The sequence below is a fragment of the Drosophila serrata genome, unplaced genomic scaffold (assembly GCF_035046125.1).
Source record: "Drosophila serrata isolate PLE 108 unplaced genomic scaffold, ASM3504612v1 contig_355, whole genome shotgun sequence".
NCBI classification, from domain to species: Eukaryota; Metazoa; Arthropoda; class Insecta; order Diptera; family Drosophilidae; genus Drosophila; species Drosophila serrata.
Genome location: NW_028257253.1, coordinates 41,663 through 60,969, shown reverse-complemented (window position 1 = coordinate 60,969; position 19,307 = coordinate 41,663). Strand labels below are relative to the sequence as shown.

Below are 19,307 nucleotides of genomic sequence, written 5' to 3'. Positions count from 1 at the left end.
TTTTTCCTTTGAAAACAAAAAATTCTTTGAAAACAAATTGTTGGTTCTCTCTTAAGTGCGTTCAAAATTTTTAGCGAATCGGTGATGCCATACCCTTGTGATTAAGGTATAACCCTCGAGTGGCCCGGTTTCGCGGGAGAGGAAAAGAGAGAGGAATAGAAGAGAGGCAAGTTAAGCTCGTGAAGAATAAACGTTCACGCTGAGGGACAGACTTCTTATTCCAAGATGTTATCGCAAAACTCTTGAAATGTTCTTGGCGTTGGATACCCAATTTAATAACCTTACGCTATTAAATCAGACTCCTAGGCGCAAAAAAAGCTGATATTGGTGGGCAGTATATAGACGGACCCCAACTACCTGCAACGGGCTCTCAGCAGCAGCCTCCCTCGGCGCAGCCCTCGACCTCAGCATTAATTCCAAGAGTGCTGAGATCGATCGCTATAGAAGATTCGGTACCCGAATGTGCAGCGGGAGTGCCCGGACCGTCGCAAATATTGACCCCTCAAAGTCCCAAACATCGGAAGATGTTCTCGCCTTTATACAAGGTAAAACCAGAGCAGACCAATTAAAAATAAAGGTAAAAAAAATCAAATTTTTTTATGCTAGGGACATGTCTTTCAAAATAAATGTCCCTTATGAACTCCTTGAAGCTATTTGCCTTAAAATATTTGGCCAGAGTATATTGCTGTCAAGAATTTCGAAGCTAAGAAGAAGAAAAAGCAGTCTGAAGGAATAACTCTTCCTAAGGCCGATCAGACCACTGCGCCTTAACGTCTAACTCCGCCTCAAAGAACCAACTAACTATCTAACCATTTCCTATCATAATGCAAGAGGCTTACGTAGTAAGCTTCCTAAATTGTATTCTGATAGTCTTTCGTTTGCTTCTCAGATTATTGTGTTACAGCCGGATATTCTGAGCTCCGATGTTTTTCCAGCTCTGTGCACAGTATGGTCGGTCTATCCGGCGTGGGAGTGGAGTCCTCATAGCGGTTGACTCCTCACTCACGTCAGAATTATGAACTATGAAATATGAGGTATCTATCAATTTTTATTGAACACCATGAGATAGCTAAGAAAATCGGTCGATGTCAAAACGTTGCAAGTAATTTTCTTCGTAATAAAGCAGACTATGTAAAATATATGGATAAAAGAAAAAAAAATTTTAACAAAGGCATCGGAACCACGACTTATCTTCCGAACTGTCTCAAATTCCCACCTTTCTGCTCGTAAAATTAAGAGAGAATACGGAGTAATTGTAAGTGTGGCCACGATAAAACGAGTTATTCTAAGCGCCAAAAACTTGAAGAGAATGAAAATGATGCTTGTTAGGAAGCACGACTTCGACTTGCCCGACAACACATGTCGTGGAACAAGTAGTAGAAACCCGTGGTCTTCTCTGACGAAGAGATGTTCAACCTTGATGGACCGGATGGATATAATTACTATTTCCACGATATTTCGAAGGGAAGAGTGTTTTCAAAGTCGTCGTCACGCCTGTGCAGGTGGAGTAATGTTATGGTAAGCCATATGTACAATAGTGTGCTCGAAAAGGGTGTGCCCCAGTTTTCTGAGACGTATGGTAGAATTCCATGAACTTACCAACACGACAATGCTCCGATCTATACCGCTCGGATTGTAAAGCAGTGGATTAAAGACCAAAATGTCAAATGGCCGCCTTACTCCCCTAACATAAACATTATGGAGAACATTTTGAAACTTTTGTCGACGAAAGTATACGAAGGGGGAAGACAATTTAGAGACTTTGGGGCTTTAATTGAAGCAGTTAAAAAAGCGTGGTAGACAATTTTACTAAATAATATTGGAAAAATTAAAAAGAAAGTAACATTTATTAAATAATGCTAAAACAGGGCCTTAAATTACCTAGTGAAAATAATACTTAAAAAAAATAAATTTTATAGTTTAGAGGTCAAAATTTGCTATTATACTAAATACGGATTTATTTATGCAAACAAATTTATTAAAATTAAATCGGAGTGCTTGTTATGATAGTCTCCTAATTTTCTGAAAATTAACCCGAATTTCTGAAATTTTAAGGAAGAGATAACAAGAAGAAAATAAAAATAATTTGAAAAACGCCAAGGTTTTATTTTTTTAATATTATTATTCGATTTTTGATATGTCTTATTTGATATAGTAGTCCGGTGTTCATAAAATAAAGGTCTAAAAATCTGGAATAATACAAAATGACTTTATCTTAATGCAAATAAAAATCTCCTGGAAACTGAAAAAGGGTATCATTTTCTTCTAAAAATGTTCCGATCAAGGGCATTAAAAAAACTGTCGCCACTAATGATATAAACTTTTCTTTCCAGATGAGCATCGTGAAGAACGAGTTACCAATAGTAAATGGAAGGAGTCTCAGACCCAAAGCGACAGGTAAATGTACAGTACTATTCAACCGAAGCTTTGGACAAAAATAAAACTTTTATGATTTTCGAACTCCCCAATATTCATCGCGCTTTTATAATCTTTCACCTTCCTTTCATTAACTTTTTATATATAACTTAGCCAAAAAAGAAATTAAATATGTGTGTAATTAATTCGAATTTTAATTCTGCATCGGAAATTATATGACATTTGGCTTTAGAAGACCAGAAATTTAAAAAATAAATCTATATTTGTATATGACATTTATTTTTAACAAATCAAAGCTTAATAAACTTATAGCGCTTACTCAAAAAGCATTAGATGTAAAAAAGTATATGTATGTAAGATAATTTGATATTAACTCTGTTTTATTAAATAAGCTTATAGGTTAAAGAATTGATTATAATAGGCAAAAACTGTTCGACTGAATTTTTTACTTTTTAACTTTATTTTGACGGTTTATACTTCTTAGTGCTGAACCTTCTCGACCGACTCTTTAAGACACCACTCTATTCGCCTATTCTGCCATCTGGTGCCCATAACACCACCCTTCTTTCGGCCGTCCTGCTGTTCTAGATGCATCATCCTCCTCTGCACTTACCTCGTCATTTTCTTTGTAGTAATCATAAAATCAGCTCTTGTTGATGTTTGTAGTGGACCCTCAAATTCTGCTGCCCCCTTAAAATCGTATCGGCTGTTTTCGATGTATAAGTGGCCATGTGGCGATGAACTGCGTTCCTTTAATAGCTACTAGATAACCTAACTGGAAACCATGATGTCCCTTTCTTTTTTTTATAAAATTTTTTCTTAAAGGTGTCTTAAGCTTTTCCTATATGGAGCCTAGTTTCTTGCCAAGTTCATATGCGTTCGTCTTATAGGTTTAACAGCATCTCATCTTGTAGGACCTTCAAGAGCTCAGGATTGGCGTTATTTCTCTTTCTTTAGCAAAACATTACTTCGAAATGCGTATAACTAATCGATGCGAAGACATTTGTGTTTATAGTGTGCCGCACTTGTACTTATACCATTTTGCTGGTTCCGTTGCTAAAGTCAGCAAGAGTATGGAATTAATAACTTTGTTGACCCGTTCGTTTTAGCCATTGCCCCTTGGTACATCTGCTGAAATGCCGATTTGCTCAGCTTGTTGTTACTGCAAAATTCACTAAATGAATGTGGTGTAAAGGCAGCTCCTTTATCGCTGATCATTCTTTGAGGACTACCAAAATAAAATCGATGATTCCAAAACCTTATTAGGCGTTTTTCTACTTCGTTGGGAATATTCAGCTGTATTTAGAGAAAATATACTTATAATTTTTCGACGTCAAGTCCAACGAACCTAAATGGTTAATGTGAAACGTTGTGTAATAAGTTCAAAAAAAGTTTAATTTATTTGTTAGTGCACTAGTGGCTATTTATTGATCCATTCTAGTCCGGGCTCATTTCATGAATGCCCTGCTTGACTTAAGAATCTATTGGCTTGGCTTACAATTCACATAGCTGCCCGAGCAGGCGGCGCGCGCAGCGGCCGCGCAAGAGAGATAGAGTGTTATGCTTACATGGTAACCGAAGGATCGGCCGCGCATGCAGACATGCCGGCTCAGCATTTAGGAATTTATAACAAAGAAAGACAATCAAATTTTCCATAATTTTCCGTTAAATTTTCGTGGAAGAAAAAACTGCCGTTCAATTTCTTACCGTAATTTTTTGATGTCCTATGTTTATATCAAGTTATCAGGACAACTCCTGAAAACTTTTATATTTCCATAAATTTGTTTGCTCATAATTCTCTTGTATTTATTTGTGAAAGAACTAAATTTGTCTCTCAATTTTTTTATATAAATTTTTTTAAACACAAAGTTGCCCTTATAAGTTGATATCAAGTTAGCAGAACAAACCCAGAAATCCTTCACATTTCCAAAATCTCTTTTAGCTAGAATTTGCCGTTAATTATTCGTGAAAGAAATAAATTTGGTTCTCCATTTTTATACCTTAGCTGGCCGATATTTTCAAGGCCGTACGATTAACTTTTCTGCAATGGATTATTTTTGTATTCTTGAATCGCATAAGCACCAATATCGATTAAACACGAAACGCAGTTGTTGATGATTGTAACAGTTCAATCAGTGCTTTATTGGAATTGATACTCCATCAAAATCAGGCACTACTTTTGAGAAACTCTAGCTGCCAGCAGTTAAAGCACTTCGCACCGTTGTTGTTGCCGTTCTTCACGGCCGGATGTTGATTTCAGCATGTGATGAAATTGAGATTTTGGACCCTTGCCATTTCTAAAATTGACCTCTAAATTTAACCTCTTCCACGCCTCAATCTTCCTTTTTATTTTGGCTTTCTATCTCGTTCGGCGGCAAGAAAGAGACTGAAAATTTAATACCCTGCAAGGATATTAATATATTTAAAGGAAAATGGTCAGCCTATCGGTCTATCGGAATATTTCTTTCCCCCGAAAATTAAAAACATGATAATATCAAAATAATACAGTGAAGCGTTATTACAAAAATTCGAAGTTTTTCTATTTTGGTTCACTGTATTTTTTTTTTTACAATTATTATTTTTAACACTTTTATCTTGAAGCTCATCATCGTCCATTTCTGCTGTGAAAATTTATGTGGGTAACTGAAAGCACGACGTGCGGAATTTATATCATTTGAGATGTAAAATACACCAACTTTAGGTCGATCAACTTTCAGTGACATCTGCTTCGAAAATATGCATTGAATAGGCCTTTATCATCTTGATTATAAGCTTCTCATTTTTGTTCTTTGCGTTTATAGCCTGCGGGCAAAACGAATTCAAATAAACAAATCCAGCAATGACACTTCTACAGTGTGGATTGTAAGAAAGGCCCAACTTGTAGGCGTGCTTGCCTATTGGCCAGTGGCTACCGTTATCTTCTGATGGTTTTCTTACTTTTTGGCGATCAGCTCGGCAGTCCGTCTCTTTTTTTAATTTGGCCAGCATAGTTTCTTGACTACTCCTTGCGGGATAGTATTTGAAATGATCGTAAATTTCCGTCTGTACTGAGTTCAGAGAGTCAAGAGTGTCTGTATTTTCCTTTCCTTTCACCCTCTCCTTGCCAGCTTCAGCTTTCTCGTTTCATGGGATGTCGTCCGATTACCCAAGCTATCCGAGACCTGTTTTCCTCTGCTGGTCCATTTAGGGCCTCTTTGCAGTTGGCCGCTAGTGTTGATGTAGTGCTTACCGTTGCGATATATTTGATGTCCGCAAGGCTATAAGAGAACCTTGGTATTTCGAAGGTGTCGATTTGATGAGAGTTCAACATGTTTCAGTATTGGCAGAACCTCCACCTGGAAAAGTGGAAGGACTCTCCAGTTCTGACGAAAGATTTCGGCCCACACCCCGCAGCTCATCCTCGAGCCTTTGGTGTAAAGTCATCTGGCTTGGGTGCACTCTCTCTTCTCCATTCTTGACTTGTTGGGTGCATCGTGGTATATGTATTGCCGAATCGCAATCGGGTGTCATACAGTCAGTGTTGCTGATGAAATGTTCTATTGGGATTATATATAGAATGACATTCAATGCTACCCCGGACCATAATCTTAGTGCACCAGTGGCACATCCGCAAGCCGATTTCTGAATCTTTGTAAGTTTATTGGTATTCTATGCCTTAGTCAATGCCAACCACCATACTAGTGCTACTACTTTGTAGAGCCGAGCCATGTATTGTCTTTAGTTGGATGCCCCAGTTTTTTCAGACATCTTCCTACAGGAGTTGAAGAATATGTTTGATTTATTGACTCTTTCGTTGTTGTTTTTTTTACATGACAGCTTCGCATCTAGTACCACTCTCAAATACTTTGCTTCTTGCGATAGTTGTAGTTCTATACCTTCTGAGAATTTTTCTATTTGGAGATCTTTGTTCTTCTTCTTGTGAAGAGCATAAGCTCCATTATATCTGAGTTAATGCCCAATCCGCAGGCTTTGGCCCATGATTTGTGTTTAGTGAGCACCCTTGTAATTTGTTCAGCTATCGTTAGCATTGCTCCGACCCAGTAGTATATTTAGTATCCGCGTGCAGACTAAGCGGCCTGTAATCTTGGGTATGACAACTACTCTTGTTTCTTTTCACGCAAATGGTATGTGTGGTATATACATGTTTGGAAGTTAGTTTGTAACCTAAACATGCATGTTTTGTTGTCTGTAGCATTGCTGGTATAATTTTGCCCAGACCCTGATTTTTGTACTTGTATTCCTTCTGTCGGTCCTTGTACGTAGTATTAAAGGCCTTCCAAACATTTTTTCTCAGTTCGCTTATTAGCTCTTTGCTTCATCATTGTGGGTGTGTATTCTCCGATTAAGTAAGTTATTGTTGCGGGGGTTGAGTTTTGGTGCTGTCCCTTGTGTCGGCATCGAGATTTCAAAGAACACATTCCTATGGTCTGAAAAAAAGTGTTGTATCGAGACCCTCCATTTCCCTACCTTATAATCGCTGTGGTTCATTTTGAATTATTGAATTGAATTATGTCTAAGACCTCTGGAAAAATTACCAACATGGAAAATTAAGGTAGGCAAAAATAAAAATTAAATAAACAAGATGGGAAGATAACTATGGCTTACAAGGATTTGTTGTTGGATTATCCATAATCGATCTATTATACTCAAATAATATTTGTATTTTAAAGAAACTCCAATCTGTTTAAAATCGTATAAAATAAATATCCCATATTTATTTATTTATATAAAGCTAGCGGTTGGTTGTAAACTAAAGGCTAACTTAGGATAATGAGCATTGGCTGATGTGGCCTACCGCTCGGTCCCATATAATATATTGTGTTCATATCTTTGTTGAAAAATTACAATTTAACGCCAACTTTTATTAAATACCGATACATACAATATTTACAGTTTTTTATTGTGCTGAAAGGCCCAAAATATAGCTATTTATTAACTTTTTCATGGTGCAAGGATTGACTTCGAAAGTTTTAAATTTAAAGTAATTTAGCAATTAAATGTTTCGCACAGGCGCGAAACGGAAGCGATTTTTGAAGTCGATCAGTTCACCCGCCAATTTCTGCGAATCTAGAGGAAATGTTTTAGTAAAACTAATTTTAAAATTTCTTGCACTGATGACTTAAAGCTTGTTAGTTTTTTTTAAATGGAGGTTTTTTTTAAATTAAATTTGATGTAAATTTTGCACTTGATCTTGCTGAAATCGTTTTTAGGTAATCGCTCTGAATGATTTTAGTCAAATTAATAAACAAAAGTTAGAGTATAATATTAATTTGTTATTTATTTAAGTTTATTGTTTTAGTCGCAGATATGTTTTTTTTTTTTTAATTTCTTCATCAAAATGACAAAACAGCGTTTAAGCGACCATGCATTTAAATATTTTGATCGTTCTGAATTTTGATCAATCTCAACATTTCTTAATGCAATTATCTTGAAAAATAAGTAATTTTAAAGAACATTTAATTTTTTTTATATCATCTTTCACTTCAGTCAATATTGTTGTTCTTTAAATATTTCCTCCGTCTTGGCTACAATTATTTTGTTAGGTTAGGTTAGGTTTCAGTGGTGAGGCCCAAGACTAGAACCTCGAATTAGAGCTAAGCTCCTTTTTGTTCCACTCCCTCTGTTTGCTATTTGTGGTCCCGATCACTATCAGTACCATCATGAGTTAGTAAGGAAGCCTAGGATTGCCGATACTTTCAGCTTTCCTATGCTTCCCAGTGACTCCATCTTGTAGGCACCAAAGTGGCAAAGTCTGGTGCTATTTAGCGCTAGGCAGAAGCAGAGCAGATGTTTCGGTGTCTCTTTGTAGTTTGCTTGCATCTCCTATAGATTGTATTATTTGGCAGTCCCATCTTCATTGCATGCGGTCCGATCGCCCAATGTGCTGTGATGACTATCGTGAGCCTGCTGATATCCCGTTTGCTGTTGGATAGCAGTTCACTGGTTCGTTTTTTGTCGTACCTCGGCCAACATTTTTTGACCTGTGCTCGCTCTTACTAAGCCATTCTTTGTTCTTAGCTTGAAGTGGTCATGGATCCTTGTCTGGATCGCGTTTAGGGAGATCGGTTATTCGAAGTCTGTACTTTGCTCTGCCGAACCTACACGTCTGCCTTTTCGTTTCCCGGGATCTCGTTGTTTCCCGGTACCAAGGTTACTTGTACTTAATTTTTATCAGCAAGTTTATTAAGGGCCTTCTCGCATTCTGCCACTAGCCGCGAGTTTGTTTTCACGGCGGCTAGGGATTTGATAGCCGCTTGGCTATCCGAGTAGATCCGTACTTTGGTGTACTCGAGCTCCCGCCCTAAGGAGAGTTCAGCTGCTTCCCTTATGGCTAGCAACTCAGCCTTAAAGGCCGTCGCTGGGTCCGAGAGATTGAATCCCTTTTCAATTCCCCAATTCTCAGCATAGATCCCAGTCCGCCGCAGCCCTTCTTGGAGCCATTGGTGTAGAGGGATACCTCGTTCTCTACTACCACTTTGTCGCTGCTCCAGTCTTCCCTTGTTGGATTTGAGGTCGAGAATGCGTTCCCGAAGCTGAACTCCTCGGTCATGTAGTCATTTTTATCGTTTGTTTTATTAATCTTTATTCGGATGCTTTCAAGTATCTTGCCGTGCCCGGCGCCGTATTCCTTTTAGCAATTGCTTGCCTTCAGTCTTACTGAGCTCTGTGCTGCAATATCCTTTACGAACAGTTCTATCGGCATTATATTCAGGATAGCATTGACGGCAGCCGCGGGTCATGAGCGCATTGCTCCTACGGCCTCCGCACTCCCTGCTCGTTGTATCCGTGTCAGCTTCGATATATTGTTGTAGGGCCCTGTCTGTTGGGATTGGCCGTACCACTGCCACGTACCACTTTGTCTCCATTTTCCTGCAGGAGTAGAAAGCACTGCTTGCCTTTCTAACTCCTACCGGAAAGTTTTTCGTCCATGAGAGCTTTTTGTCCTGTACCACTCCTAGATACTTTTCCTGCTCCGCTAGTTTAAGCTCCATGCCATTTGCGCTGGGCATGTTGAATGATGGTATCTTGGTTCTTCTTGTGAAGTTCTGTTTTATTAGGGCTAATACCTAGTCCGCAGGTTTTTGCCCATATGCTTAACGTCAGGATAGGGTCCTGATACTAGCAGTACCACATCGTCTGCTTATGCCACTGCTTTAACGCCACCCATATTGAATTCTACCAATATGGCGTTCATATTTATAAGCCAGAGTAGGGGGGATAAAGCCCCGCCATGAGGTGTGCTTCTCTTAACAGTCCCCTTGAGGTGAGTGCCACTCAGTTTGGCCGTGATCGTTCCCCTCATAACCCCGATCCACCCTCTTATGCCTCTCTCAATACCTAACAAGTTGAGTGAGCACAGAATGGAGTCGGAAAGTCGAAGTTGAAAGCGCCTTTGATGTCTAGTAAGGTGGCCATCGTGTATTGCTTGTGTTGTAATGTCTTCTCGACATAATGTACAACTTGCCTTTACGTGCTGCGCATCCGAAAATCGATGTCCCTTTAGTCTCTCCCGGATGTGGACGTTCAGGACAAAGGTGGTGAGACTTATCGGTCTGTATTCTTTTGCTAGGATGTGCCCCCATCTGCCTGGTTTCGGTATGAAGATGACTTTCGTTTCCCTCCACAAGAGCGGGATGTGCGTCAGTTGTATACAAGCTTCGTAAATGGCTTTTAGCCATCTACAGACGCTTTTCTTGGCTGATTGTAGCATTGCCGGTATTATGCCGCCTGGGACCGGGCCCGTCCTTGGTCTAAGGCTCCTGTACCATAATGATGTCGATATCCCTCTCCCTTGGAAAGAACGTGAGATCTGCTGAGGCGTGTGAGCTGCGCTTTAGGTTTATCAGCACGATTTTCGACATTAATGTTTGTTAGGGTACCATCATGGGACTTATCGTCGATGACAATATCATCCAACGTTTGTTGGTGTCATCGACCTCCTCCAGTAGCTCGTCCGGCTCGGATAGGAAGACCTTTATCTTGGCCTTCCTAATGCCGTAACGCACTCCGTCTAGTCCTCTGTATGGACGTCCGGGTTTAGGGCCTTCAGACAGGTGACCGTGGTCGGTTTTCCTTTTCGGTAACCACTTGCGAGCTCTGGGTCGCCGATCGAGTTCGCCGTTTTGAAGGCCTCTTACTCCGCGATCTACGCAAGAAATTTGGCTTTGTCTTCGGTGTTTCTAGGGTCGGTCTTGCCTTCAGGCTCGTTCTTGGCTATCTTGCCGGGACTAAGCTACTGCGAGTCACTGGAAGGCATAAAGGACACGGCGACATTAAGCAAGATTCTCGCCATCTCAGCACCACCTGAGTGGTTTGGGGGGAGTCCTACTTGCTCTCCCCTCGGATTGGGACTCTTCTTCGTCGGTCTCCGATATTATATGAGATGCCGCGACTAATCTCTGCCTCAGCATATTCTTCTCGTCCATCGTTGACTGTTTATGGGGTTTATCCTCTCCCGGGAGTTCTGAAGCTTGGCGTTTTGTATCCATTTTCATTCATAGACGCCATTTTTTGTTTTATTTGGTTTTTTTATTTTAAAAATATTGTGTAGGCGCTTTGCATCGATCGTGGCACATTAGACCAAGTTATATGTATTTAAATCAAGGTGGACATTAAAGAAGTACACAGCAAACAAATTACTTTTGAAACGGACTCTGTAGATTTAAGTTTAAGTTTTTTCCATTATTGTATTATTTGTTATTTCAATTATTGTCGTATTATTTGTATTATTTAATGTATTAAATTAAATTTAGCCTTTCTCCGAAATAAATTTTTTTCTGTTCTGTTTTGCAACAAATTAAGGGGGTAGACCACCTTGAACGCCTGAAAATTTGAGGGTTTTTTAAAAATTCATTTTGACAAAGTTGTTAAGAATACAACTTTTTATTTATTAGTACATCATATTACATATGTTAAACTAAAAAATACTTATTGAAAGAAAAATAAATATTATTAAATGGCGGAGATAAAGCAAGTCAAAAAAAAAATTTCTTTTTGAGAATGGTATGCTGCACACCACATTGGTTATCTGAAATTCAAAAATACAATTTTTTTATAAACTATATAAGTATTATTATTATTAAGCAAATGGGAGCACTTTGAAAATGTTTGTTTTAAAAATGTATAACTTAAAAAAAAAAAATCATATCGATAAAATCCTACGTCATGCCATAGAGAACGTTATAGAGAAGCTGTGTAAACAATTTAAAGAAAATCGGTCCAGCAGTTTTTGAGAAATCATGTACATCGTTTTAAAAAATGTAGTTTTGAGAAAAACGCAAAAGAAGATAAAGAAAGTACTCTTAAGGCATACCGGCAGCGCTCAGTTCTAATGGCTGTAATATCAACAAATAATGAGATATTTTTAAGCCCAATGTCTTAAAATGACCGTAAGGATATTTGCATCAAAATTATGTAAAAACAAAAAAAAATCTTTTTTTTTTTTTTAATTTTTTCAAAGCTAGTGAGTTACCTATTGCCGGAAAGTTCTACATCTAAAAAAAAAAAAATATGACCTAAAAATTAAATAAATTATTGGTTAAGTCCTTTGAACTGCATGAACCTAGAGTATTATGTGCAGATTATAATGATTTGTACACACTAATCTCTTACGTAGATACCCTTCCCAAATTAAAATCTTTAATACTAACACACTTAGTAAACATGCAAGCTAACAACCTGGCAGCATGCCGGTAGTCAATTTCCTCGTATCCTGTCCTATATTTTCCATCGCGCCTACTAAAACCTAACCCAAACAGGCATGTGTCTGGTGTCTTACGGGCCACTTGAATGTACTGACCGTAGTGCATCAACGTCCAATAAAAAAAAAGTTTTGGTAATAGCTTGTTTACGTATTACGCGTTGGAAGGGCAAACACACGATAAAATCGTCCAAAATTCTTAACCACTATTCAAGGGGACACTACAAAAAGGCTTCCAATTGTGATGTACTCCGAGAAAGATCGCAGCGATTAACAATGCTCTCACCTCAAGCGAAAGCTTCCTAATTTAATTTACGTTACTTTTTATACAACTGCGGGCCCACCCAAGCGATCGCATTGCATATATACGCAAAAACTCCCCCTTCGTCTTCCAATCAGGCCAGTGTCACGAAATTCTGCTAATTTTAGTTTTTTCTCATTTTAACACGTGTTCTTTTTTTAATTTATTTATATTTTCACAACCAATTTACATAATGTAATTGTGTCAATGGAATCACCATACATTCAATATGTAAAATTATGTTGCTATGTAGAATAAGACAATTAATAGCAACTAAATACCTCTGTTTAATATTAAAATACGTTTATGTTACCTCTCAGTTATATTATATAATAAATAATATATTTTGTTATGCTCTATTCTGTTAAGGCCCGAAGCTTTGAAAGAAAAAGTTGATCTAAACGGTCAGAACAGATTTCATGAAGACAACAAACATAACCGTGATGACCAACCACTGCCGAAAAATAAACCCAATCATGAACCAGTAAGTTAACTTTCCATTCCTTATAAGTATAATGAATTTAATCATTTATGAAATATATATTTCGTCTGAAGTCAATAACAGCCGTTCGTGTCCCATTCTGATCAGCATAGTTTCGATCTTCTGTGTTCCGTCTTCAACATCATTCCTTGTTGTCTAGAAGTTTAAAATGGTCGTGAATTTCCGTCTGAAAATTTCTGTTTTGTTAAAGCTTTTCTATGACTGTTTCCTGGCCAACTCGTCAGCTTTCTCATTTCATGGGATGTCGTTACCAAACTGTTTATACCCTGTTATCTTCTAGATGTTTAATAGTGCCTTTTTCTATTTGTAGCACTAATGAATATGTAGTGCTCGCCGTTTCGGGAGATTCGATGCCCGCTAGACTATAAGAGTATATTCTTACCTGGAATTCCGGAGGTCTCGACTTAATTAGAGTTCGAATTGTTTCAATATTGCTAGAACCTCCGCCTATAATGCTGTCGCTAACTTTGACAGGTGAAAGGACTCTTCCACTCCCCAGTTTTCTAGAAAGATGCCGGCCCCTACCTAACCTCCAGCCGTCGTTGCAGAGTGGCTCGGTTACACTCCCTCTTCTTCATTCCTTCCTTGTACGGTATATTTTTGAATATGCATTTCCAAGTCACAGTCCCAATTTCATATAGTCTGTGTTTCTTGTTTATCTCGTCCAGGATCACTGTGCCCGGTGTGGTAGTTCTTCCAGCCCAGGCTTGCCTTCAATCATGCCGCGCTTGGGGCTGCTGTGATCGTGATGAAAATATTCTATTGGGATTATGTTTAGAATGACATTCAGCGCTTCCACGAAGCATGATTTTTATGCTCCTGTGGTACCTATGGATGTTGTAGGCTCTAGTTAGTCCTGGCTACCATACTATATCGTCTGGATTTTCTGCCACTTTTATTCCTTGAACTTTTGATCTAAATAAATATGGCAATGGTAGCACCTGTTCGGACGTGTCTCGAAAAAAATTTGAATTGCGGTGCCAATTATAACTCGGTTCCCTATCATCGGAAATAAAAAAATGCATTCGTTAGATTATAGAATACCCTAGGTAACGCTGTAGATTTTTTTAAATTCCAATTTTTGAATTTTTTCTAAGTGAAAAAAAAAGATAAAATAAAAATTATGAAAACAAAAATTTTTAAAAACGCGACAGCGTTACCTCGCAAAACATGAACAGAAATAGTGTTTGAAATTTCAAAAGGATCGGTGGTCAGCTTTTTGCCTCCTTTTTTTTGCGATATTTTCGCCAGTATGAAACTGACCTTATAATCTGCGCCTGCTGTTGGTGGGTTTATCCTCCCCCACTCATTGCTTAGTGATGGTTGTTTCCCACTAAACTCGACGGAGTTAGAGTCTCACCATTCGAAAGCAGCAACTTATTTCCTTGGATTTCTGAAACTGAGTGGGATTTTACCTTCCCCATATTTGGGACATTGAAACCATGGCTACGCCCCTTAGAAACGGTAAGGCAACTTCCGTTGCCTGGCCCTGGGAAGGGAACATTCGAACACAGCTGGATAAACACCTCAGCTGCGAACCTTATACAGAGGCCACAGGTAACTTTGCACAGGACGGCGTTTCAATCAGCTTAGGAATATACATCAGCTAATGCTATGCTGATCTTGCCTTGGACTGATGCACCCTTTCCACTCACATATATGAGTACATAAATAAAATTATTTATATACATGTATTTTAAACGAAATGATTAATTTAATAACAATATATATTTATTTCAGGTTTTGCAATCGTCTAACAAATATTCTGGACTTGAAGATGGAGGATGTGAATAAAATATATGTATGTTTCTCATAAATGAATAATAATAAAAAAGCAGAAACAATTCATCATTATTGTATTCGTTTACATTCTTTACGTTGTTAAATTATTATGGAAACATGTCTAAAATTCTCAAATTTCTGGAGGGTTTGTAAGATGATAGCAGGGTACCCACCGTTTTGCTTTTGGCGGATAACTTGGCGAATTACTACATCTAAACTCGTATTCATTTTATCTTACGTTTTTATATACAAATTTAAGTTTTCCGCGTCTTCCGTTCTGTAGTCAATGTACGGGGATGAACTGATGGATAATGTATTAAAACAGAGCGCATTGAACTATAAACCCGCGTTAAGACATTTTTTTTTTTTTAATATATTTCATCTAACCTTGAAAAAAAGATGCAGATAAAAAAAAAGGAATAGCTTTATTTCTAAGCATATGACATTAATGGAGAACGTGGGGGATTTTCTCCTACACCATTGTTACGCATTCCAAGCAGATTTACTCGCATCGTAACCGATTCGGTTGCGGTGCCTTTCTGTGAGTATACGTGCTCTCTATAAGGTATGCCTATGTCCAGTATTAATCCAATGTCCCTGTCCTCGGTTCGAGGTACTTGGGAGTCCGCATACCCGGATGTATTTTTGTAAATCTACAAGTCAATAAAAGAGCTGTGTGCTTGGTCGAGAACATAAAAACAATACATGTATTTTTTTTGGCGAGACAAAAAAATAAAACTTGTAAGTCATTTGTAAAAAGATTTTTGTATCGATTTCATTTACGGCCTACCTGCCAATCGCGAGGACATGGGAAAATGCTGCCTAATAGATAGTTTTTAAAAATTGACGACGATGTCGCTCATCCAAAACGTAAACAGGAAATCAGTAACTAGGATACTAACTGCCAAAATGCCATTACTCTTGAAAGAGAGAATTGCTCTCACCTTGTACACCTCGGGATCATCCTAGGAGTATCGTTGCGTTGCCCGAAACACTGTGTATCAAATTCTTCGTGAATTTTGCCGGGCAATCTTGGCCGAGTTTGCTGCTGAACGGCTAACGACAACAAGGTCTGGTACGGTACACGGTAAGCCAAGATTAATGTCTTTCTAACTGAGCCGGACGAGATACTGGAAGAGGTCAATGATAAGGCGTGCGAAATGCGCTACGCCTTATCACGCCTTCGACCAGATTACTGTGCAGCAACTCGGTTGGTAGGTCAAGAGCATGTGTTGTAATTAAGAAGCACGATAGTAACTTTCTCTGTTCCAATATCAGGACTGTGGATGTAGCAGTGGCCAAATTCGTGGTAGCGAATGGGAGCGTAGTATTGATCGCTTCGGCCGATGACTAACTAGCCCGCCTGAGTAGGCAAGCTGACCAATTTGCTCAGGTGCGACGGGAACCCGAGGAACCGGCTCTGGGGATGCTTGAAAATGATAAAGACAAGACTCTTCTTGATAGTAGTATTTTTTTTTTACGTTTCAATATGTAAGAAAGGTAGTTCAAGATTGGGATAAAGTGTTAGATCTGACCATGGCAATTTCAGGGTTGAGAACTAGAGTGTGTCGATACAACACTCCTTCTTGGACCAGAGCTATGTTTTCAAAGATTTATCGGCACCGACCCCATGAAACAGATTGGCCAAAATTGTACACTAAAAATTCTAGAACAGAAAGATACTGGTACAATCCCCTTCAGAGGCACTCGACAAGGAGGCCTTTCAAGAGACATGCAAGGTTTCATTCAAGCAGTATCAACTGTATTGGACAAAGGAACTGAGCGATCTCAGAAGAGAGCGGAAGTCCTTTAATACAAGCTAAGCGACCAGGATGTAGGAACCATATAAGAAAGCATGAAAAGCATAAAAAACAAGAAAGGAGGCTAACTTCGTCACGCCGAAGTTTATATACCATTGCAGATAGAACTTTGATCACTAGGAAGTAGTAAAATAGAAATTATATATATTTATTTAAAAAAAAATTAAGTAATGCCTGTTTTCAATTCATTCACCTTTAGATATTATATTTACAGTTTTACATTCACAGTTTTGCATTTTCCTCAATATCTAACTATCGATTGTATTGCAGCTATATTATAGTAGTAGTATATAGTAAAATCTTACACAAATTTGTAGAATAATATGATAGGCTAAATCTTAAATTTAATAAAAATCTGTTAAAAACTAAAAAAGTTATACTTGTTATACAAATTTTCCGATTCTTCCTATGGCAGCTATATGATATAGTCGTCCAATCCGGCTCATTTCGACATATATATGAGGGTAGTATATAAAAGACTAACTGCAAAGTTTCATTCAGATAGCTTAAAAACTGAGAGACTAGTTTGCGTAGAAAGGGACAGACGGTCACGGCTAGATCGACTCGGCTGTTGAAGGAGATGACTCCTTCACTGCATTGCAAACTTCTGACTGGAATTATAATACGAAAGAAGAATATAAAAATCGTATACAAAGGCAAGAGAGTTACCTGGAAAAATTTTACTGCGAGCGAATTTTTTTAAAGCGAATATCAACTGAGCGAATCCAATGGGCAGTAGATTCGTTTGGCAAATACCAAAGCACGGGCCCGAGCGCAGTATTCCTGACAATGTTAAAAAAAAATTAGTTGCCTAAAAAAAATTTAACTTTCCGAAACAAATGGGGGGGGGGGGGGCTACACTTAGAGATCATAATATGAGTCTACACAACGGTGGTATGGCCAATATTAACATACGGGACCCTTGCATGGTAACCAGCACTAACAAGGTCGCGAGAACAATAGAGAATATAAGATTATTTGGGAGATGCTCTTCCCTGGCTGCTAGTACCTGGTGCACGTTAGCAACGATGATCTCTGTGCAACCTGGGAAGCGCGAGTTACCGCCTCAGCACATTCCCTCGGCGGTCCCCCACCTAAGCCCCTGCGGTTGGCAAGTAACTAGAGGCCAAGCATTTATTGGCAACTAAGTTGCCAACCAAACGAAACATCGGGGCCACTGCGAAGCCGAGCCCTACACATGCATCCGGTCCGGTTTCAATCCATCCCGCTAGGTCAGCAGATTATTGTAAACACTAATTTTAAGGTTTAAATAAAGAATTCATTCTGAATTTGTATCCGAAACTAATCGGGTCGGGAAATCACCCAGAATATTCCATTACGAACCTTTATTACTTATAACGGGCGCAGTTGGTAGCCCTTCGGCAAAGGACAGATTCTACCAAGGAAGCTCAAGAAAGGATCTGAGACGGCGAAGGATGACTGGAATTGGCAGCAATATAATTATTCTTATTATGTAAGAGTGAGTAGAGTGAATTGTGCAATAGAGTGGAAAAATGTAATCTAATAAAGTACAGCGAATGTTGGCGGACGACGAATGGTTATGTTGTAAAAGATCCGAACCCTGCAATACCTGTCATCAGTAATTCATCAACGTTTCATCAACAGTCAAGGGGGTGCTGGCTTTTACGTTTCCAAGCTTTTAAGTTCGAGGTTATTTATAAAGCTGGTAAGGAAAATATTTCTGATTACCTACCCTTTATTACCTGTCATCAGTAATTCATCAACGTTTCATCAACAGTCAAGAGGGTGCGGTTGATTTTTCATCGATGACAGGCCATACAAACTGTTGATTTATTTAACATGGGCATGTCCTAGGCTGTCATCAATAAAAATTCATCAACAATTAATCGATGATCAACAAATTCATCATCAATTCATCGATGTTTCATCAACAATTCATCGATGTTTTATCGACAAATTTCTCAACGGCAGGGCCATGGTACTGCCGACGACTGCCGTATAGACTACTCCCGTAACTGTATCGTGGGCAGAGCTTCGTTGTAGAAGTCGCAGTCGGCGCGTTGATGACATGTTGATGACAGTGGCGTATTGATGACACGCGGTACTGCAGAGAAGTTACTGTATGGGCTAATAATGGTGCTCGTACATGATCGGCAACAGTCGTGTGGTCGTAGACAGAGATTAGAACGTCGATGTAGGAGAAGAGCAATGCGTGGAAAAGAATAAAAGTCGAAGAATAAATTAATTTCTGCATTGAAATGTATTGGACGGTGCACTATATCGCACATGGCGGCCGTTTAACATGAAAATGAGAGAAAGTTAAATAATAATATTAATAATTGGTATCGGTTGGGTCTTCACTTGTATTAGGCTGTGAACTGTACAGCACAGAATAGCAAGGGGAGGTACTAATTCGATGGAGTAAATTATTAAATTAATTAAATACGAGTACCCATTAGCATGTATTAGGCGGCGCATTGTACGGCACAGGGCGGCCGCCTAGCATGAGAATGGGATGGGAAAATAATAAATAAAGGAAGATATAAATAATAATAAAAAAAAAAATAAAATAAATAAATAATGGGATGCTGTATCGCACATCTACCCAGCTAGCTTCAGCATGCCGGGGTAACAAGGACTAGATGGTATATAGTAAAATTGAGGTGATCAAGAAAAAGGAAAGCGACAATGATTGAAGAAGGAAATTAGAACAGAAACAAGGAAATGCTAGAAGAGGAAGATTAATAATAATAAATAACAAATGTTGGGAATATAAGAGTAAACAAGTTACATATAGCAAATAATAAATAAATACAAATGTATATAAACACAAGATATAATAAG

The 19,307-nt window shown here is 38.6% G+C and overlaps 1 long non-coding RNA gene across 1 annotated transcript; it reads left to right on the top strand.

Annotated features, from left to right (window-relative positions):
* The first annotated feature begins 2,332 nt into the window (after window positions 1-2,332).
* On the top strand, window positions 2,333-14,733 carry LOC147642795 (uncharacterized). The gene is made up of 3 exons (XR_015272944.1): window positions 2,333-2,397; window positions 12,747-12,861; window positions 14,620-14,733. It is a non-coding gene; the product is annotated as an uncharacterized LOC147642795 (long non-coding RNA).
* The last annotated feature ends 4,574 nt before the right edge of the window (window positions 14,734-19,307 follow it).